This window comes from Lepidochelys olivacea (assembly GCF_965140295.1).
Source record: "Lepidochelys olivacea isolate rLepOli2 genome assembly, chromosome: 9".
Taxonomy (NCBI): Eukaryota; Metazoa; Chordata; order Testudines; family Cheloniidae; genus Lepidochelys; species Lepidochelys olivacea.
Window position 1 is genome coordinate 95,343,896 of NC_140419.1, and position 24,313 is coordinate 95,368,208.

The following is a 24,313-nucleotide window of genomic DNA, read 5'->3' on the forward strand; positions in this document are numbered from 1 at the left end:
TTTAAGCAAGGGTTTCCTTGAGCTCCTGATAGAATTCTTCCACACTGTCATCTTCGCTTGTGCTCATGGGAGCATAGATCTGAACAATCTTGAGGGTGCTGTTCTTGTTAAGTTAGAGGCATAGCACTCCGATGCATGAAGACTTGAACTTGCAGGAGATGATTTTTGAAGACCATTCCTTGCTGATGATGAAGCCATTTCCTCCAACAGTTCTCACGACTTTTCCTTTTCCCAACATGATGGTACTTTCATCTCTCCACTTCATTTCCATCTCCTTTCTTCGTCGTGTTTTGCAGAGACCAAGGATGTCTTAGGCTGTCCTTACCTTCTTCTCCATTAGATGGTTGATCGAATCATCTCTCGTCAATGTCCTGCAGTTATAGGTAATCCTCTTTTTGGCCCTTGAGATTTTTAACAGCCTCTCATCGACTGAACTCCCTGTCGCCATCGTAGAACAGATCGAGGAGCAGTTGGGGCCCATTTATTCATGCAGTTTTAGCCATTTCTTCATCCACCCACTGGCTAAGCTCTCAGTGGCACGTTTACCTCCTCAACTTAGCTAGCACTCAACCTCAAGAAGGAGAACAGCTGTCCTCTCCCTGGGTTGGCAATCTGACACCTTAAGAGCATGGTTGAACCTACTAAAGTGTACACTCCGGTATCCTTGTCAGACAAGCCAGGGTCACTGCTGCATCACTTTGAGGCACTGAGGTAGGATTTTGCAGCAGCTCCATTCATCCCTTTGTAAATAAATATTTCCCTTTCCTATACTCATTGTACTATTCCAGTGTGTGTGTTTACTCCAAGGGATATGGAATAGGTGCCCTGGGATAGAAGGGAGTTTCCCCTGCTACATTTCTGTGCACGTCTTTCCTTGGCCGAAGCTGCCTGCAGAACAGACTCTATCTTGGCCATGAGGGTGCTACAGTTACAAAACATGTCACAAACAGCCAATTTTATAACAGATGAATGGATAGGGAGAGAGCGAGAGATGGAATAGGGTACATTGTGGTAAAAAGGGTTTTATCTGCATGAGTTTGAGATGATCATATTACTAATGAGTGGCACAGCTATGAAGGAGCTATGCAGATTAGCCCAGTTGAGTACAGATAAAGCCTTTATATTTCTCCATACCATTGTGGATTTTGCATTAACCACATATTAATGCCTGTTTTAGTAACAGAGGGTACATCTACCCTGCAAATGAAAAACAAAAACAAAACAAAAAACAGCAGTAAGCCTCAGTGCCTGGGTCAGCTAACTCAGGCTTGTACTACAGGGCTTAAAACAGCAGGGTAGATGCTCCCACTTGGGTTGGAGCCCAGGCTCTGAGACCCCACCTGCTTGCTGGGTTTTGAAACCCAGGCTCTAACCTGAGATGGAACACCTACACTGCTGTTTTAGCTCTGCAGTACAAGGTCCATGAGCCCAAGACTGTTGATTTGAGACTCACTGTGGTGGTGGTTGTGGGGGAGTGGGGAAAAGCACAGTATAGAAAGTACCTTAAGGCACATGACTTCACAGTCAGTGGGATGGAAGAAATAGTCCTGGTAGATATTTTGTTTTGTCTGTAAATCTCTCTGTAAAACATTGCTAGCATGCACATGTGAAAGTCACAGCTAAAATGTAAATGAGTGCCAATGGCATCTGGTATGATCCAGTGTCTTAAATTAAATTAGGACAAGCCAGAGTGGAGTAATTAATGCTTCTTTATAATTGTGGAGGCACAAATTTTGAAACGGAAATCCTGGAACAGTCTGTCCTAGACCAGCATCATCAGGGAAGGGTGTTCTGGTACAAATGGTGTGGCTCCCATGTGATTGGAGGCCAGAATCTGGCTGATTATGTTTATGTCTTTTGAGATTACAGCTCAAAAGAAATCAAAGCCTTATATATAAAGAAATAGTTTAACTTAAACTTGATGCATTTTAAAAAGGCCTGAACCATTAACCATCATATACATTGTTCCTTTTATAGATCTCGCTCAGTGGAACATGGTTTAAACTGTGATGCTTAGGGATTTTCATTAGCCACAAAACCCACTCTGAGCTGAAATGTGAGCATCCCCTAGAAAGTAGGAGAACTGAAAAAAGGAAGAGGGAACATGTAATGAACTGATCTGAACAAAATGAAGGTCAGAGTCAACATTCATGCAGAAAAGAGGTAGCCTGAGAAAGATGTATTATTAAATAGGAACTGGAATACATGCACCTGGAACAAGTAGCAGGAGGAAATAGCTGCTTAGCTCAGGTAGCAATCAAATAGTAAATAATCAAGAGGAGCCCCAGGCTAGGAGGAAGAACACCTGAAAAGTTGCAATGCATCTTAGAAGCAGTATCACACTGACTTGGGAAATAATTTATGACTTACTCGTCAGCTCCTCAACTGGTATAAACTGGCATAGTTCCATTCAGCATAATGGAGCTATGCTAATTTACACCAGGCAAGGATATGGCCATATGTTTGTTTGTTTTTTAAATGCAGATGTATGAATGATTTTTTTACTTCCCAATAAAACAGAGTTGAGGTTTATCATCAAAGAATTATAGAAAGAGGAGTGACAGCTTTATGTTGCAACAGAAGCAAGACACAAACAGAAGTGAAATTAAAAGTAAAGTAAAATACATCACTGAGATGATCAAATGAATGACAAGTGGAAAAAACCTCCCTCCAGACAGATATCATCATGTGGATAAAGACTAGCTATGGATGATGAAGACGGATTAGCACCACATTCATTACTCCGGAGGGAGACAAAATACAGGAGTAAACTCGGGGCAGCATGGGTGCAGACTGCTGTGAATAGAAGTGAGCAGGTAAATTATCAAAGAGAAATGACTGACAGAGCACCTGATGATATACTTGTGTGTAGCATCTATCAACAGCATGCCTTGTGCTGTTCAGCTACAAGCTGAGTGAGATAATAAAAGTTAATGATTGTCAGTGACTCTCGCAAAGCAGCAGAAAAGCCAAATATATGTGAGAGCACAGTGTGATGTTTGATGTTGCAAAGTTATTCCATTCCCAGTTCATCCAGGAAGTCCATGAAAGAAGGATCGCTACTAAAATTCACCTAGAATGATGGTCATTGGTGCTCTCTCTGATTTTTGCTTTCTCTCTCTAGCAGTTTGTCTTAAACAATCTCCTCCTACCTAGCCTGCTGCCCTGTAAGAACTTTAATTTTCACAATCAGTAAGCTCCATAACCTGATGCACAGAACTGCAGCCTTTCAGTCAGTTTTTAATATGGCTATTCCTCCCTTTCTGTTTTGAATGCTATTTACATAAATTTAACACTTACACCTAGTGATCAGAAAGATTTATTAGTTGTCAGCACACAGTAAAGATTACAGTTACTACTTTGCAGTGTAGCAAGAAATACAAGCATTAGCCTAACAGATTAATTCTGACACTGTCAATGACCTTTGAAGGTATTCATAGAGCATGTGTATATATGAGAGAAGGTGGAAAGCTGCCCTGTGATTTGTGTGGTGGTTTGCAATCTCACATGACCGTAACAATTAGATTTAAAATTGTTGATCACAATTCAGTCCCTAGTTAAAAAGGTGCAAGTCTAGAGTAACTCCAGTGAAACCAAAGGAGTTCCTTGGACTTCAGATTGGTAAAACAGAGCAGAACTGGGTTGACCACTCTCATGATGCTCATGGTAGCCTAGAAATGTGTGTATGTGAGAAAGTCATAGCTCAAATGTCAATGTGTGTCTACAGACTAGCATATGATCAAGTGACTTAAACTGATGACAGACGGCACTGGAGCAACAAACACTCCTTTATAATTGTTAATGCAAAGATTAGTATATAAAACTTTTAGGGATGGGCAAACTCAATTTGCCCAATGTCAAGCTCACTCAAACACTGACAGTTTGCCACACTGGGTTTTTCTACACTGCAGCTGGTAGCAAGTCTCCCATCCCTGGTAGAAAGATTCACACTAGACAGATTCACACTGGAAAGGCTTGAGCCCGTGTGCTAAAAATAGCAATGTGGATATTCTTGCTCAAGCAGAAGCTCAGACTCTTAAGTCCACCCAACCCCCGAGGCTCCACAGCTCAAGCTTCAACCTCAGCTGGAATATCCATACTGATATATTTAGTGGGCTAGTGGGAGTCTGCCTAGCAGGCTGGAAGGCATGCTTTTAGCTGCAGTGTAGATATACCAACTGTGGTCATGTCTCCACTAGAAGAATAAAATGTGTTGGCTCATATGGCTTTAAACACAATTTAACTACCATGATTTTGGACAATAAAGGCCAGCTCCTCAAAAGGTATTTAGGTGCCTAACTCCCACTGAATCAGGAAGAGCCGGGACTTGAACCAGGGTTTCCCACATTCCAGGTGAGTACCTTAAGAATTCTGAAAGGTTTCAGTTTCATCCCCCTGTGGAATGGGATTTTTAATTTTTTTTTTAAATATCAAAAATTTTAGCGGGTGGGAAAACCATTTTCCATCCAGCCCATGTATGAAGAAAATGAAGCAGCAAACACATTTCCAAATGAGGTAAGCTGACGTGCCCAAGCCTCCTATCTCCACTGGCCTCCATTTAGCTTTAATGTGGTTCCTAATACGTAGCAAAGGCTTTGCAGCATTTGTTTAGTAAATTACTCTTGGGAGTAAGGATTGGGAAACAAGCCAAGAAAATGGGTTTGCAAACTGGAGTTAGACAAATCTCCAAATAGTCTGAGATGTTCGCCAAACGTCAAACTTTGTGAGATTCATTCACTTCACTAAATCACGGTCAATAAATCTTTACTTCCTCTGACAGCTGACATCCATTAGTCACCTAGCGACCTAAGGAAGTACTGAAAATGATCAGCCTTTAATAATCCTTGTTGTTCAATACAAAGCAAGTAGTCTGTCTTTCACATAGTGCATGAACTACTTTACCTCGCAGTGCAGAGAAGTGTACCCTAGGTACGCATGGCAATGTACAAGTATACAAAGAAGCAAGGTCCCTGATATGTAGTGAACCTCCTTGTGCAGAAGAAGATTGTAACTGGCTTTTAACACTAAACATGTATGTTTGCGCCTAAAAAAACTGCCTTCACTTCAGTAGACTATCCGATTCAGATTTCCTCCCACTTTGCATTTACTAAATACAGCTGTTAATTTTAACAAGACTTTAGTCCACCAATGGAAACACCTACAAAGATGGAAAAAAAAGCTAGCTTCCATGAGTGAATTGTGGAAGGTACATCTACTAGCCTAGGCCTGCCCTTATATTGAGTAGCATCTTGTGCTATGAAAGGTCCCATTGATTTAACTGAGGCCACTTGTGGAATGAGAATATCCTATATGAATACAGGTGTTCTAATCTGGCCAGCTGTACAGTAATTTACCCCATGAGTAGCCCCACTGAATGGTTCTGATCCCCCTGAAGGATATCAGAATCTGGCCCATTGTATTTTTCTATTATCTGTTTTTATTCAAGGCTTATAGGGTGTTGTCAGGTTAATATGCAACTCTTGAGTAGGCTAGAGTTTACTTTTATCACCCCTCTACTCTTGTTTCAAAACATAATTCCTATAAACGAGGGGTGGGCAAACTTTTTGGCCTGAGGGCCACATCGACATTGTGAAACTGTATGGAGGGTTGGGCAGGGAAGGCTGTGCCTCCCCAAACAGCCTGGCCCCTGCCCACTATCTGCCCCCTCCCACTTCCAGCCTCCTGACTGCCCCCCTCAGAACTCCCGACCCATCCAACCCCCCTGATCCTTGTCCCCTGACTGCCCCCTCCTGGGACCCCTGACCGCCTCCTGAGATCCAACCCCCCCGCTCCCTGTCCCCTGACCCCTATCCACACCCCCGCCCCCAGACAGGCCCCCCAGGACTCCCATGCCTATCCAACCCACCCCCCCGAACCTCCACCCCATCCAACCTCCCCCTGTCCCGACTGCCACGACCCCCTCCACACCCTCGCCCCTAACCACCCCCCGGGGACCGCCTGCCCCTTATCCAACCCCCACCCACTCTCTGCCCTTTTACCATGCTGCTCAGAGCAGCAGGAGCTCGCAGCCATGCCGCCTGCGCTACCCAGCGGGAGCAGCGGGCCAGAGCGCTGGTGGCATGGCGCACTGAGGCTGCAGGGGCGGGGCAAGCCTCCCCGGCCGGGAGCTCAGGGGCCGGGCAGGATGGGTCTGTGGGCTAGATATGGCCCGCGGGCCGTAGTTTGCCCACCTCTGCTATAAACACACACAGGCAATTCAGTCACTGAACATTTTCAGCCAAGATTGCAGAGTCAACTTCCTCACAGTCCAAAAAAAGAACAGAAGGAAGTAACTTAATTCTTAAGCACCGACTTTATAAAATTGTATACTGATAAAGAAATATAATACTAATAAATTATTTCTACCTCATAATAAAACTATTTCATAATCCACATATATTACCTTCATAGTTATAAATATAAAAAAGGAAAATTAAATCTAAACAGATCAGTCCCCACAGACACATAGGGAGAAGTAACTCAGAATTCCCAAAGCTTAGGCTGAATTCACCCGAGTCTCAGAATCTTTGTTCCACCAATTCTACACAGTCTGCTGAATGTAAAACACTGCAATAATATCTTCCCTCCTTTTGCTTACCGAAATCTCCAGTCTCAAACCAGATAGACTCTTTTGCCTCCTCTGCTGTACTGTGCAATCACTCCAGTGGGGAGAGGGATAGCTCAGTGATTTGAGCATTGGCCTGCTAAACCCAGGGTTGTGAGTTCAATCCTTGTAGGGGGCCATTTAGGGATCTGGGGCAAAAGTTGGGGATTGGTCCTGCTTTGAGCAGGGGGTTGGACTAGATGACCTCACGAGGTCCCTTCCAACCCTGCTATTCTATGATTCCACTAGCTAGTCAGCTAACTAATTAACCAACCAATCAGTATTACATTTATAAATGAATAACCCTGTGGCAAAATGCTTCAGAGTTAAGGGGAAAACAGCTTGCTTCTTTGCTTCTCCCAACCCATGCCAGTCAATTGCTTTGTAAAGCAACTGACCCAACTACTAGCCCTCAATGGACTAGTCTAGATACAGGGAGCCTATTGAGCATGTCCCAACTACCCACTTCCAGAAATTTCTGGGAATGGAAAACTAAATGTGAGTCTGCCTAACCACAATGACCCAGCCAACTCATTCCTCCCCTGCCCTGGCTTCTCTCGAGATCTCTTAAAAAGAGCTCCCCATCATTTATGCTAATTTTACCTACTTTTTCCCCATTGGCAATGGACACAGATTAGTTAGTTTATACACTTCTGGCGAGTTCCACATTTTGGCCACCAGGCCTGAGCACCGCGTTCCATTGCCTGCGTTACAAACATGGCTGGGGAGTGTTTCAAATCCTAAAAATAAACTGCTTTCTTTGGAATTTTAAAACGTCACAGAGAGAGGGTTGTATATTAGTCTTAGAATTAGTAAAAGCTTGTTTCTACCTTTGAGGCCTAAATCAATGAATCAGTCTGATAGTGTCCCCTTTTAAGATTATCTTTAGGGATATGGGGGGTATTTAAATAACAAATCTTACAGATCACTGAGGCAAGGTGCACCCCCCCCAATCATATACATATATTTGATGAACCTCAAAGAGCCTTGAAAAGAAATCCAGATTGGGGGCATTATTTGATCAGAGTTAATGGACAAAAGTGTGACTATAAACATACAAAATGTTTTTATCATAACCAAAGCTTGTTAAGTAGAGGCTATAGTAGATAGAAATAAAATCGGATCATGTATTCATCTATTCATCATGTATTCCCTACCTGAAAAAAGTTATTGAATCCTACTAGGGAGAGTAGAAAAAGACAGCAAAATATCAGGATTACATGGTGCGCCAGAGGGAAGGAAGAATAGGATATAATTTTCTATTGAAATATTAATCTGGGCATCTCTAGAAAATTCTATCTGCATAAAATTTTACTGTGCTCTGCTGTTGAATCTAGGACTGGAAAACATGGCTGAAAAGTGTAGTGGAGATGTTTGGTAAATGAAAATATATCTTAAAAAGCATGAAAAGTACGAAATGGTGTAGGTCAGCATAACTCCACTGAAGTCAATTGAACCATGCTGATTTACGGCAGCTGGAGATATAGCCCCAGATGTCCTGTATCTGATTAGGATCATGTTTTGATTTCTAGCCTTTATTTTTAAAATCACACCAGGACAGGTGCAAGTATTATACAGCTCTAACCTGAAGGCTGCTTTACCATGAAGACATCAAGATTGCCCATCTTCATTCAGAGATTCTTCAAATTAGTCACCAAAAGGGCCTCTCAAGGCTTTCACCTCAGCATCCAAAGCACTGAATCACCCGAAACTGTCTGTTGCTGATCAGATTAGACACAAATTAATTTCTAACAAAATTGCCTGATGACATATCACAAGTTATCACATGTGACACAGTGTGATGCTTCTATTATGTACAATGACATTACTAGGTGATGTGTTGTGTTCAGAGAGCACCAGACATTTAATTGCCCGTCACCTCAAAAATAATTTAAAAACCTCTTTCCAAAGTTGAAATTACACTGTATTCTAAATAAAGAGTCTTCTTGGGGGGCGGGGAGGGGGAGGAGATGCTGTTGGCCTCCTAAAAAGGAGATATCAGAGTATTATTTTATTTACTTAGATTTATAGCTACACAAGTGACACGTGTCTCACACTCTCGGTACCCCTTACAATTAAAAATGCAGTCAGTCTAAACAGAAGGGAACCAGATGTGATACCACAACCAAAATCCAAAGATATATCTCTGTCCTTCCTAAGCATCATCCCTCAAGCTGTATTTGAAATTGTTGTATTATGTCTTGATAATAACTTACCAAAGGAATTTAGCCTTTTTTAAAAATTGACTCTTTTGCAAACAGAACTTGATTTCCATGATGTGCAACTATTTACAAACAGTTTGTGTAAACTAATGTCAACCTATTAGGTGTTTCCAAACTGCTCACTTTGACTGTTTGCCGTTCGGTATTAATGGTTTATTATTACTGATCTAAGCCACATTTTCCCCCTGTTCCCTGAACAGATGACTGACATGTTCTAAACAACAGAACAAAGAGCAAACAGAGAATAAGGAATATTCTTGTTTGTGCATGAATATCTTTGTTCAAACCTAAATTCACATGTTCATATGAAATACCGACATGCCCCAAACAAATAACCAGTTGCCCAGACATTCTCAAATAGCAAACAAGAGGTTTAAACAGGGACAAACCCAACAGCTTTTGGGGATCCAAACTAACATTTTCTACCACTGTTTTCTGGTATTTATCTGGCTACAATAAAAAATAATACATATTTCTTTAAAGTGCTGTATTGTTATTACTGGGTATCTAAATCTCTTCTTCCAGTAATATCTAGGGATATAACCAGATAGCTAGCAAAACACTCACAGTAGTTATTTTCTATATGACATTATTTTTTAATGTATACCTATCACAGAATACATGTGCTTAAGCAATTCTCTGTATGTTCTGAAAATCTACCACTCCAAATAACATTTTTGCCTTCGAGGCAGAGAATTGATGCAATTTTTTTATATTGTAAAAAGCTCTTCCCCGCAAATAGATTCACAAGAACATACTTCTATTGCCATTTCCTTCATTCTTATCCAAGGATTAGTCAAAACTAGCATTTTATATGGAATATACCATAGTTGTAATCTGTTGGGCAATACAGATGGCAAAAACACTGCTACGTAAGGTTCACAATGTATTAACTGTACCAGTGTTTCATTTTTCACCAGTTTGTTTTGTGAAAGACCACGATATAGTATCTTCATCCTGTAACATTTTAACAGGCAGTAGATATTAAATGGGATTTTCACAAGTTATGGGGCAGATTTACAGAGGTCTTTAGGCATGTAAAGAGAGGTACAAAAGTGTGCAAGGAGGTTAGGCACCTAACTCATAACTTTCAGTGACTTTCCTAAATACCATCATAACTCTAGCCCTACATGATATAGGAGCACATCACCCATTGAGTTTCATGTATTCCAGAGTAGAAATGGTAGAAATTTTAGCAAAGGGAACTGTTTTCCTCTTAGAAAATGCTGATTTGACAAAACTGAAACATTTCATGGGAAAGTATTGATTTTATAAAAGCATTCTGGGAAATTTTCAAAGCATTTCACTAAGGTCAAAACATTTTGTTTTGCCTTTATCATTCTGCCTTTTGTTATATTATAGTTTACAATACAAGAGACAATATAGATTTCCCTTATTAAAACAAAATATCTTTTCCATGTAAAATTCTGAGGTTTCCACGTTGCATCCTAATACTAGGCCAAAACTAAATTTCAAACATTCTGAATTTCAGCAAGCTCTACTTCTAGGCCACCTAAGAAAATTTGAAAATCCCACCTTTTATGACTAAACTGATTTGAGAATAGTTCAAAAGCGAATGACTTCCGTTCATTCATTTAGTTCCCAAAACACTTAAGCATGCACTGAATTTTAAGCACATGCTCAACTCCCATTGAAGTCAATGAGCTTTTCTGTGGAGCTAGTAAATGTGGCTGATGCAGCTGGTATTTGTACAAGAAGTCTTCCTTGGAGCTATATATTTCACAGTCACACATTCATGTTTTGGATGAGTTAATGCCACTGCAGCAAGGCAAACAAAGACATCTATTTTGTTGTTATAAATTGATTATCTGGTGGAATTTTGATAAATCATCCCCTTCTCTCAATATCATGGAATTACTGAATATGTTTAAGCTACTAAACGGTGCACTGAAATATCTCTTATATGTTAATGCTGATGTGTAGTTTGTACCAGCTTTGACCAAAGAATAATTATTTGCTCTTTTTCATCTTTTACAAGCTGTCTAAATATAATACTTTGTCAATGCAAACCATTTAAATTTAAGGTTATGGCAGTATGCCTGGTTGCCTTTGCCCAAATTACTGAAAATATCTTAAGAATTTAATTTATTAATTTAACATAGCTCATAATTCATAGCTAATCAAGTTCATGGCAATAAATTAAGTGCCGTTTTGTGCCGTTTTTAAACAAAGGCATGGCTGAATATGTGTCTATTAAGCACTGTCTTAGCTTGAGAAGATGTAAAGGAGTTCCTGAGCTAACAAGTTAGCACTTTCAATTGCCATTATTTCCCATTAAAGTTTAATTTTCCAGTGAAGTTCATTAATCCAAGCTGAAAACTGCCATGTCAGAAGAAAGCTAGACAAGCCACCATACAGGACAGGTCATTGAAAAATCATGATGGGTGAAGGGTAGGATTTTTAAAAGCACTGAAGCACCTTAGGAGCACAACTCTCTGTGACCCAAGGACCACTTGATGCCAACTGGCAGAGGGTACGGGGAGGCATAAGGGTTACAGGCATCCCCTGGGTATGTTATATACATTCTAGTTCACAAAAGTGGGTCATGTAGGATTTCTACTGAAAGCCTGTGTCACACTTGTCATCACAATCTTTGTGAAATGCAAGTATGGATAATATGTAAGGAGATAGTATGTTCCTAAGGCCTTACAGTTAAAGGTAAATCACCCAGCGGTAGCTCACCTTGAGGCAGAACTTCTCCAGAGAGGTGGAATACATTTCCCTAGATGACCATTGTATATTCTGCATCTGACACTAGAAGTCTATTAAAATACTGAGTCAAACGCTAATGAAATCTTGGGGATGGAGCAGGGGCAGGGAGAAACAGGAAGAGGTGAAATGGGTGTGGAGAGACCCCGTTTCAGAGGTAAAGAACAAAAGGAATGGTCTGGTACATCTTGGGGGAAAGAAGGATGCCCTGGCACCCTTCGTCAGGGGGAGGCAATTGGGCTTCGGCTCATGAGAGAAGGGTCTCAGCCATCCTGGTTGAAAAAGGCTCTGAGAAGGGCTTTAGGGGAAGCATTACCTTATTAGACAAGAGGACACCTTGTGCAGTGCTTTTAGGCTCGAGAATGCAGGTTATGATTTTCTTTTATAGGTTAGTTTCCATTAATCCTACTTGCTGTGTGTTATTTGAATGTCTGTTTGTTAAAAAAACCTCCTTGTTTTCACTATAAACATAGGCACATGCTGTGTGTTAAGCAGACCTGAGGTCTACAGTGTAAACAGCAAGCTGCAGGGGACAGTTTCTTTGGGAACAGCCGCAGGTCTGAGAATATCGTTCTTTGTGCCTCTGAATTGTTCCCCCTACATTCTTTAATAAAGAGAATCTGGGGACTTAAGGGGGTGGGGAATGTTGGACAAATTGTTTGTGTAGTATTATAAATTGCTTTGCCGTAAATATATAACAGTTTAGATATTCCTATTACTTTACTGGGGGGAAAATTGTGTTGTTTCTCATTAAATAACTAAGTTCTGGTAATGCTTATGGGAAGGGGATCAACTGAGACGTTCATTAAGATAAAACTACCCATAATGGCCACCCCTGCAATGCAATTAAGATTTTTCTGAGATTAGGGCATAAACCAATACAATAATCCTCACCGGGAAAGCCGCTAGGAGATCCATCCTGCACAGTGCGGAGTAGTTAGGCTCTATACACATGCTTAACTTTAAGCATGAATAGTCGCACTGAGTTCAATTAGACCAACCTCACACTTAAAATTAAGGATATGTGTAAGTGCTTTGCAGGATAGAGGCTAGTGTGCTTAAAACCTTGCAGGAAGGAGGTCAAAATGATGTTCACATAAGAATGTCCTCTCCGTCTAGGTTTTCATCCTGATAGTCAAGTGCCTAAAACACAATGGGCCATTACTTAACAGTATCAATTACGAGCTGAAATATCCCTTTGCTGCAATTATATGAGAAACAAAAAAAGAGAATTTAAACTAGTAAATCTTTATTTTTGGGTCATGGGAAAGATTACTTGCCTGGATGCACAGAAAGATACGTGAACCTTTAACTAAGCTACTACCTGGTTTGAACATGGAAACAAGTGTCATATGAACTTTTTTAGCATGTGCAAATCTCTTACTGACATGGGAGATGGCTGAACAGGCAGATGGCTCTAGGAGCCGAGTTTTGCAGTTTCATTGGAAGAGTTCAGGCCAAAGATCATATGGAGTAAATCACATAGATATCCCCTCAGTCAATGCTGGTCAAGAGCCTGACTGCGTATTGTGGATCATGAGTCTATATATATAGACACAGGAGGGGAGATGTAGAACCTGGGAGAGTTTAGCTGAGCTCTGTAATTCCACTCTAAAAAAAAAAAGTTTAGTTTTTATTTTATTTGCTAAAGATAAGAAGTAATGAACTTACGTTTGTAAAGTAATTTGAGATCCTTGAATAAAAGTAACTGCATAAAAGTGCACAGGAAGAGATTATGCATAAAGCCTCCATCAGAAGCAGGCCCCAGGACAGCATCTAATCATACACAACATTAAGTCAAAGGGCGCACACTAGAGAGAAGACCAGCATTCCCTCAAAAAAAAAAAAAGTGTACAGTATGTAAATAGAGAAAATATTGAAGCCAATGCATTGAAGCCAAAGTTGCATCAATTTACACTAGCGGAGAATGGATATACTTGTACAGCAGTGAGGGACACCTAATAAAGCTCAGTGCTACTCACTCTAGGCACTGGTGCTTTTAATGATCGTTTTTTACTATTAATAAAAGTGTCAGCAGGAACACCAGTGGTGGCCTCTCACCCACCCCATCCAAAGTACAGTGTGCTCCTCGAAGAAGCCACCTCATTTTCAAGTGGCTAAAGCTGAACTTGTAGCTTTCTATTTCACCATAGCTTACCACCCAACCAGGAAAATTCTATTCCTCACCCCCCTCCAAAGTGTTAGTGAGATGCTGCAGCCAAGTCAACCAGAATCAGGAACAATAAATAAATAAATACAGACAATTCCCAACCCACAGTGAAACAACATGAATTAAAATGATAAGCAAAACAATTAGATAATGTCCTGCTAACCCAAACTCCCCAGTCTCGTCCTGTTCCAGGTATATGGTCCTATTGCCACAGAAGTCAATGTTAAAACTCTCATTGACCCCACTGGTGTGGGATCAGGCCCTAAATGCATGCCAAGAGCCACAGGAATAGGAGTGAGAATTGAATGAGTGTTTTGTCATTCAAAAATATCAGGTGGATTAGCCGCTTTCACGGTCTACCCAGGCTTATAATAAAACCCAGATGCAAACAAAGCTCTGGTCTACACTGCATACTTACTTTGGTATAACCATGTTGCTCCGGGGTGTGAAAAATCCACAGCCCTGAGCTACGTAGACATACCAACCTTAACCACCCATGTAGACAGCACTATATCAATAAAAAAGCTTCTCCCACCAACATAGCTACCACCACTCTCAGAGGTGGCATTATTAAGCCCACAGGTGAGCTCTCTTCCATCGGCTCGGAGCACCTGCCCCAGACATGCTATAGCAGCACCAGTGTAAATTTGTCATGTAGACCTGCCCAAAATAATCAACTGGAGTAGAGTCATGCTCTGGAACGTATTGTAATTCATTTGTCACTGATTTGGAGTCACTACATTACAGCTGTAGGGCTGGAGTCTCCTCTCACTTACGCCAGCAAAAGCCAGGAGTAATTCCACTGAAGAACTGGAAAAATGATAATGTGTAAAATTGGTGCAGATGAATCGGCTACTGTTAGCTCAGATGCTTCCCACTTCTGCTGTTCTTCAATTCAAAGGAATTTAGCCAAACTGCACAAGCAAAAATTGTTCATTTGTACCTTTGACCCAGGTGAACAGACATTTTATTAACCTTATTCTCAACCCCGTAACAGTAGATCACACTTGATCTCAAGACTCTGCAGCATGTGTGTCAAGTCCTTCTGTGGCATGACTCTATTCAGGATTCTTCTACATACCCAGGGAAATTGCTGTCAGTGCTTTGAGATTTTTTTTTTGTAAATACGGCAACTTAAAAAAACCCAAACAAATGTTTTCTGAAGCAGGGTTTCCGTCCAAGCTGTGCCACCAAACAGCAATTAAACAAAACCAGGCTCATCATAAGCCTAATAATAATTCACCTATTGATCTACAGTCATGGACTCGAAGCTCTGTGCAACCAAGTAACTGAGCCATGAACCAGGAGAAAAGCTTATAGAATTCTTTGCTTGGGATGGATGAGAATGCATTAGCCAGTAGTAGCACTGAAGCTGACAAAGCAGGAATCATTAACACAACGAAGGAATGGTTGAGCGGATTCTCATTTGCAGTCTAAAGTAACTTAAAGTCCATTTTACAATGACAGCATTACTTAAAGCAGCAGTAGTGAAAATGAGAATCAGGCCTGGTATATTTTAATCCTGATTTTGTAAGGTTTATCCTGATCATACATGCCAATTTTTATAGTGATTTAAAAATGTACCAACTCGACAGTCTGGTTTTCAAAGTTGTCTTAACTTTTCACATTACTTCTCCTGCTATTAGTGTTTCTCTTCCATCTGTTGCCCACATATTATCCTTTCTATGCACTTCCTAGTGAAGCCTGACACAGATCACCCAAGGGACTGACAAAGATCACTTCTATTCAGCAATTGATTTCCCATTCTAATATAGGTGGAGCAGAGCTGTACTCAGTACAGTTGATACTACTATGGTGTGATATCTTAAGGCAGGAGGCTACCCAACTAGAGTATCAGATTTTAAAAGAAGGCTAGGAAGTAGGGAATAGAGATCACTGCTCCTGATGGGAAAAGAATAATACACATCTGTTAAAGAAAAGTTAGCACATGTGACTCCATTTTGGTTTGGGGCCCACCATTGTTTAAATGCCAGCACATCATACACCAGGAGGAGTAATCCTTAGATATTGAATCCCTGTGAAAATCCTCCTCCTTGTCTCCAGCCTGCCTTGACTCCCAGTATCTGGTTTTTGTCAGTCTCTAACTCCCTGTCTCTTGGCCTTGATGTGAGGCCTCCCATCCTGATAATAAAAGTTACTGATGCATGGCTTTAGGACCATGCTGTGTAATTAACATACTGGTATAGCACGAGGAATGCACCAAGCAGGGATAGGTGGTAGATAAGACAAAAGTTTGTTTATTGGCTAAGGTTTCCGATGCACGTGGGCAACATGCTTTGCTAAAAGGTATATAACCTTTGTATAATCTGCATTCAGGGTCCCCTCCTGGCTAGCAGGGGGGCACCACGCTCGAGCGTAATAAACTTAGTGTCTTTTGGGAACTCTGCAGTTGTGGACTTTATTTCTGTGCCTCAGCCTAGATTCGAACTGTGCGTGACCTATCAGGTGTAATTCGTAGCATTGGTCTGTGTGTCCTACAAGATGTAATTCGTAGCACTTGTGTGCGTATCCTACCAGGTGTAATTCGTGGCACTTGTGTGCGTGTCCTACCAGGTGTAATTCGCAGCAGTTGTATGCATGTCCTACCAGGTGTAATTCGTAGCACTTGTGTGCGTGTCCTATCAGATGTAATTCGTAACACATCCTATCATTTTGTTAGATCATTCCCCCTCCTCTCACCAGCCTGCTTGTGTATTCTTTCACTTGTTATGTCTTGTCTTTTAGAGTATAGGCTCTTGGAACTAGGAAATGTCATACACCGTAGTTTGTTCAACTGCTAGCACCATGAAGACCCAGTTTAGTTGGCCTCCAGCCAAAATTAGGAGGGAAGAGTTCCCATTCCAAATAGGGACATAGTCAAAATCTCAAAACTTTGTGTGAATCAAGAATCTGGGGGGGGGAACCCCAAAGATTAAGATCAATCAAAATGTTGTCTCAATAACTTGATTTTTTTTTATTTCAACCATTAACTTTTTAGTCTAAATTTTCAAAACAAGAAGTTTCAACTCATACAAATTAAAACAACAACAACAAAAAAGATTTCTAGATAAAAAATGGCCAAATGGGACATTGACAATTTCTATTCTCCCCATATTTTTCTTGAGACCGGGTTGTCTCAAGACTGACGCAGAAACCATTCACAAAACAAAGTCAGCATTTTTTTTGTGAAAAAACAGTTTGTCAGAAAATTCCTGACCACCTCTACCAGCTTCTACCGCAACAAATATGAAACAACATATTAAATATCAGGGCAAAAATAAATGTGCTGTATAAGGAGAGAGAGACACTTGGGCAGAGATCATGCAGAATTTGGAGCTTTTTATAAGTTGCTTCACCCTTCATTTGTTTGGGATATTTAATATTCAACAACATCTCCTTTACTAGTTGAATTAAATAATGAATATTTTTTCAATGACGTTTAAGTGTCTTAATTGATATCCAATTTACTGTTTTGATAATGCCAATGAAATATTTAAACATTTCTTACAATTTTAATGAACTAAAAGAATATAATTATTCATTTATGGCTTCTGTAATTTTCAGTTAATTAGATGACAACTAGATTTCTCTTTTGGATAATAATTATATTTCAGATTGTCCCCTCTTGACAATAATTCCTTACATTTCAGCCTGTATAAGGTTTAGACCCTTTTGCATTCCATCCATATGGAACTTTCTCCTTGTTCCTCCGCGGATATTAGCTGATACTGAATTAAGTAAGAATGAGTTTTTCAAAAGTGCTTAGCATTGGCCTAATTCAGCTCTTACTGAAATCAACTGTAAAACTATTGACTTCAATGGGACAGAGCTAGAAAGACCTCACCCTCTCCACAAAAATCAGCTATTAGGTGCAGGCAATGGTTAAATTCTCAGAGATTATTTCCTGGAGTCCCGACCCCACTGGGGTCTCAGGGCTTTCAGCCCCACAGGAGGACCTGGGGCTCCACAGATTTCAAAATATTTACTGGAGCTCTGCTCCAAATGGCTCCAGCTGAATATAAGCCCTGGGGGAAGGGATAGCTCAGTGGTCTGAGCATTGGCCTACTAAACCCAGGGCTGTGAGTTCAATCCATGAGGGGGCCACTTAGGGATCTGGGCCAAAAATTGGGGATTGGTCCTGCTTTGAGCAGAGGGTTGAACTAGATGACCACCCTGATATTCTGTGTCTCCATTCAGTAACCAAAATGGGTCAGAAACAGACCTTGTGAAAACTGGTACAGTTTCATTGACTTCAAAGCAGCAATACTGATTTACAGCAGCTCAGGATCTGGCCCATAATTTTAAGTTTATTCTTTTCCTGGTGAACTGAATCTTACTCTTCATTTATAGGCAATGGGCCCAATCCTGCTCTCACTCACATCAAAGCAATTCAAGGACATCAGTGGAGTCACTCCTTGCCTACACTGGTGTGAGTGAGATGAGGGTCAGGCCCAACCAGTTATTTTTTATGTCAGCCTTTCTGGGCCTGAACACGCTGAATGGCAACACTCACAGTGACCTCAGTGGGAGAACAATCAGGTGCACAGAACAGTCTCAGGAATGCTGTGACCAGCTGCTTTGCTGCCCAACAGAATCAGAACTCCACCCCTTCCACTCTCCTTCCTTATTAAAGTCAGGAGTAACTCAGTCATAACATTACCACATTAATATCCATCAGACCTTTAAGTTCAGAGCTGGGCAAACAGTAGAAGTCTAGAGAGATTTTTATGCCACTCCAGGACACAATAACTAGGAAGCAGAATGGAATTAGGGTTGCCAAGACAGACAACCTGTGTCCAGCATAAAGCTGATGAGGGACCATGTCCCCAGTGCAAGAAAGAGCAAGTTAGATGAGTCTTTTCATGAAAAAAATTAAATACATTTAACCACCATGTATTAATAATTATGTACCAGTGACAGAAAGAGTAAAACAGAATTCAGATTATTGAAGAAGTACTTTGGACAAATACTTACAGTTAAACTGATAGACCCTTCACACCAGGCTGTGGCCTCCTGGTCTAGAATATAGATTTTTAGTAATAACTTCAGGTACATTTCAACTTCTCCTTGTGTACATTTATGTAGCTTATCTCTAATGTCACAGGTTCATTTCTATATCCTTCCACACCTCAGCTAGAAACTGAAGGACAAGGGTCTGCCTTTTTCATACACCTCAATTTTCTAGAAAAAGAATACATTTTTAGGGCACTATAAAGAGATGAATGAAAATGATCCAGAGACCATAACATTTGGAGGAGTCTATAAAATGCTAATGCAATCTTGTGTGAGCACAGTATATTGATAAAATTACACAACCAACTTTCAACCACATTATGAACTGGTGTAAATTGGCATAGTTCTATTGGAGACAATTGGGCTATACCCATTATATCAGCCAAATATAATTTGCTCTCATTTTGAAAAGTAGTAATTCCTAACAGGATTAGCCGGAGAAATGAAATCAGTCATGACTTCTGGGTGAAATATTTTCAAGGATAATATTAAAAACATGATGTCCTAGTTTTCTGCAGGTAATGTAGGTAGGCCATAAATGAAATAGACAGAAGTAGTATTTCATACCACTGCATCTCTAATAAGAACCATTTTTGAAGTTCTACATGACACATAAAATACCTACTTAGGACCTGACGCAAAAGTCACAGAAGTCAACAGAAAGACTCTCATTGACTCCACTGGGATTTGGATTAGGCCCAGAGGCCCAAATGTTCCCCTTCATTTCCATGAGCAGAATGGATCAAAAACCATGTTTCTGGAAGGATGTGTACCCTCCTCTTGGTCAGAGTGTTGCACGGGATCTTTGTCTCTGGCACCGCCTACTGGGCTCTCCCTTGGCCCTGCAATGGCCTTTCCTAGCTTCTATCTTTCTCCTGACTGACCCTCCAGCCAAGTCACTTGAAAGTCTAAACCCCTTCCAGCGTAAAACACAAACAAGTCCAAATGACAGTCCGAACAAGTCTTGAAACCAACACCCCTTTCAGGATCCTCTGTAGTTCCTTTGTTGGCCCTCCCTCACAGCTACCCCTGTAGAAGCCTAACTTGCACCTGTAGCATTCTTCCTTCACATTTCCTGTCTGTTAAAACCTATCACAGGGCTTCTCTTTGCCAGACAGATCTGTCTCCTCTGGAGTCTGTCACCAATTGAGCTCTCAGTCTACTTAGAAAGCCTAGCTCCATGCCCTCCATACAGGAGGCAATTAATTAATCATCCCTCCCCCGTAGAGCATGACTAATTAGGCCTGTTTCCCTTGCCTTGCTGGTGTGACGGTTAAGCCCCATCTCAGTTGGTTATGGGGGCCAAGAAGCAGGGATTGCCAGCTCTGTAGCTTGGTTTCTTCTTCTGCCTGATCCCATGCATATCACTCCTCAAAGTGGGGAGAAGTGGATTAAAACCAGGGAACAGCTATTGTGCTATACACATTCTGGTAAGCTGGGTGGAACTGGAGATGCCAGGTTTCAGGAGGTACCTGCTTTGAGGGACACTAGGAGTTTAGGAGTGCAAACGCGGGGTTGTGGGGGAGGGAAGCTGCCAGAAAAACGCAACTCTCATAGCTTGTAACACTGGCCTCTAAGAATTCTCAACAAATCTATCTATTCTAGAACTCTGCCTACTGCATCACTTATTGCATTCTCCCTTTGTAATCTTGCTGGAATGCAAGGGGTAGATTAGTAGTCTTTGCTGCTGAATGGAATACGCACTCCAGGAGGGAAGGCAGACACTAGCAAGTGATAGTAGCATGGTTCCAGCCCATGCTATCAGAGATTATGTAGGCCAAGCTTCTGGTGGATCCTCATAAATCAGTAGATCCAAGGCCCACCGTATTGGTTCTGTGTGATGGAAGGAAAAAAAAAAGTTCCACTGACCACAATGGATTGCTGTATCAGAAACTGCTCTGGGTCAAAGCTTATAGTATTGTCCATCCCCCTACATGGGAAAAATTCAAGCAAGGAAAGCTTTGGACCAAGGTTTTCTAACAGTGACTCGTGTTTCTGAGTGCCCAATCTGACACCTACCTAAAAAGAGCCTGATTTTCAGAACATACTGACCACCCACTCCCTGAAAAACCAGAGCTCTAGAAGGTGAATCACAAGGAGACACCCTGACTCACTAGTCACTTCACAAAAGAGTGTTGGTCTTTATTTACCACATATATAAAACCAAAATCCAGTATTATTGCTAAGTTATTAGATGGACAAATAAAAACTGTCCTCCAACATATGCATAAATTCAGCCGAATAGAGAACCAAATAGTAACATTATGATTAAAGGGAAAGAATGCTACTTCCAAGAGAGTATAATACACACATTTACAAGTATTTTCCATTGTGTTTTAAGGTGTCCCCAACGACCAAGGTCGTAGTGAGAAAAATATGGAGAAAACATACTGTGCCATGTTATTCAAGTTAATCTGAAAGCCTTTTACTAAGAAAAAACCCTGGCAAAACATTTACAACACCAGGGCACACGTTATAATGTCTTTAAGACAATACCAGTGATCTAGAAACTAAGCTCTACCTAGGACAATGAGCTATACCATGTTGCCATTTGACCACAACTATTAGTTTTCTAACTATTTTGCTAGTGAATCCTTTGTAAGGTTTTTTTCCACTGTCTAATTAATTGTCAGGTCTTATTACATAAGTCGTTGTACGCCACCCTCATCGTTTCACACCAAGTGAAAATTCACTGTACAAGGTGATTAGCAGAGTTGCAAGAATCATAACTGTGTGCTTCAAGGCAATCAAGATCTATTGAGCCATACTTTGTTATAAATCCAAACACCAAAACAGTGCTATTTCATCCTAATAATGAAAAGATGGATTTATGTACATCTAAGTTAGCCAAACAGATCGTTTCAAGTGGACGTTGCCTTTTCTTCATTATACAGCATCATAATTAAGACATGCACTAAATTAAAAGTTCATTAGCAATACTGGTTATATATTTATATTCATCACAAGGAAATCTGGAACACCAAGATGCTAATCCGTCTTTTTTTATTTCTTAGTGTGAATCTCTATGACCGCATAAATTTCCATAGAAGTTAATGGGACTACGTGAGTGTACACCACTTGAGCATATGACCCTATGTGGTTAGGTACTGCATGGGCACTAGTCGCTTGCTGCTAGCCCTGGATTTTACAACACACACAAGCAGAAAAGCAACTGCTTAAATTGAAAGGCTCCATATTTTCCACTATGAATCCCCTGAGCCATCCAGTATTCTGTCCTAACAATACATTATTTAGGCCTGCAACCACTTATGGACATGCCTAACCTGAAGCACATGAGTAATTGCATGGATTTTAATGGTGTGTAATAAAACTGCTGCTTACTGAGCACTCCTTTCTAGCCAGGGGTGTCTCTATAGGCCCCACACTTCTCTTTTCCTCTCTTCGGGGCTCTTTAAGAACTCAGAGAGACTCCCTCTGGTTAACAATTCCCCCTACTTGGAGCTAGTTTAATATTAAAACCCGTTTACAACAACCCAGAGTCCCAACCTAAAGTCCATTCTAATAACACAAAGAAAAAGGACCTATATTTAGTTCTCATGTTCTCTTTCACCCCCCAGAGCTCTTCCTCCATCTAGCTTGATTTCCCAGCCAGTCTTCCCTGCTCCCCCACACTGGAGTTCTGACATTCACTCCAAACCCCCTCAGGGTTTCCCACCGCCCTAGAAAACTTTTGCTTACTGGGCTCTATGTCATTGGTATTTCTGCAGGAGCTATCAACTCAGTTTCCCCAGTTTCTCTCTTTTGCGGCAGCCACCTTCTGCTTTTTATGGGAAATTGCCTGATTCCCCTCAGATGGGGCTCATTCCATAATCAGGGCTGGCTGAGCCCCAGCTCATGGGGCAAGCCATTCTCTTATAGGGTTTCTATTATTGAAAGCTAAGCACATGCTTACATACATTGCACCAAACCTTTAAGACGACATTTTCCTAACAACATAATGTTGAAAAAGGCTGTAGAGCAAAAGTACCATAAAGAGATGGTCCAAATTCTGCTTATCTATAGACTCATTAATAGTCTTGTTGACTGCTGGTGGGTGTATGGTAAGCAGGATTTGATCTCTCTATATGTCCATGTGAGACCTAGATATAATAAAATGAGTTTCCACCAAAGAAGGAGAAACCCACATAACAAAAAGGAAAGACAAATTTTAAACAGAGACCCTGCTTTCAAATGGTTACCTAGAGGTAAATCATTCATACCACTTGCCTGTGATTGCTTAAACACTGACATATTATGGCCCCAATCCAACGAAATACTTAAGCACATGCTAAATAGTAAGCCAGTGAGTAGTCCCATTGAAGTCACAAGCACATCAAATCAACTTGAAATCAACAGCGCTTGTGATTTCAGTGGTACCACTCAACTGATTAAAATTAAGCAGATGGTTCAGTGCTTTGGATCAGAGCTCATGATACTAAGGCAAAAATCATACACAATTATGGCAATTTAAGTGATTTAGCTACTTTAAAATATCTATGATTTACTCATTATAATAAAAAAAGACTTTAACACACTTATTTGGCTGAATAGCCAGTAAAAGGCTCTTCTGTCTTCATATTTCAATTGTGTTAAAAATATATTCCACCTTATATTTTCTGTTGTTTTTTTTTTCCTTTTCCAGGCCAGGATTTTCAAGCGGTCCATTACTGCTGAAGCAGAGAGGACAAAACCTGACCCATTTTGTAGATACTCTGAAAACAGGAAATTTGATTTCCTGACTATATGGTGTGTTTGAAAAATGAATAAAGTCAAACCATTTTTCCTTCACCACTTATCTGCCAATCTTTACCAATTTATTACCTTGCACACTGCAGGTACATCTGTGGCCTAAAATGGTCGAAATCCAAAGCACTAGATATCTAGCAGTTAAGTGCAGTTGTACAGTACTTGCAACTTAACAATATATTACACAGTAGAATGGATTCTTTAACACATGGACAGCACTTATCCTGGTTACTGAAATACCACTGGGCATATGAAGCTAAAAAAAAGCTTGAATGCCGAGTCCAGAAATGGAAATTGCTACATTTGATGTATTTTGTGTGTTTAAAGCTTTATAAAGGGAACTGTGAGGCAAGTTAGCAGTGCAAAGTCCAAGTGCTGCTGTAAGTTTCCTCTCATGCAAAAGGTTTAAGAGTTAATTCTAGACCTCAGGAGCTGGGATGGTCATCCTATGTAATGTAGGGGAATCACGGGCCCAAGCCCATACCTGGCACACCCTCCATCCAGACACTGCCTGCTAGAAATGTCCAGTAGCTCCTCTGTTTTGTGTGAGCTGAGCTCATCTCATAGAGGTTTTCTCATTGACTTCAATGGAAGCAAGACTGAGCCATTACCAAGCAGTCAGTATCTCCAAGGTACTGATTACCCTGCATTCCCATTGGTTTCAGTGGACACTGAGGAAGCCTAGGAGTGTTCACCAGCTTTCAGGATCCAGCTCTTAATAGATTTTAATTCCAAAGAATATATTTATATTGATTTCTCAGGTAATTCTGCAAGCCACTGTCTAGTGCAGCTGTGGGTTGGCGAGTCCATAGCATACCTGCACCTCAA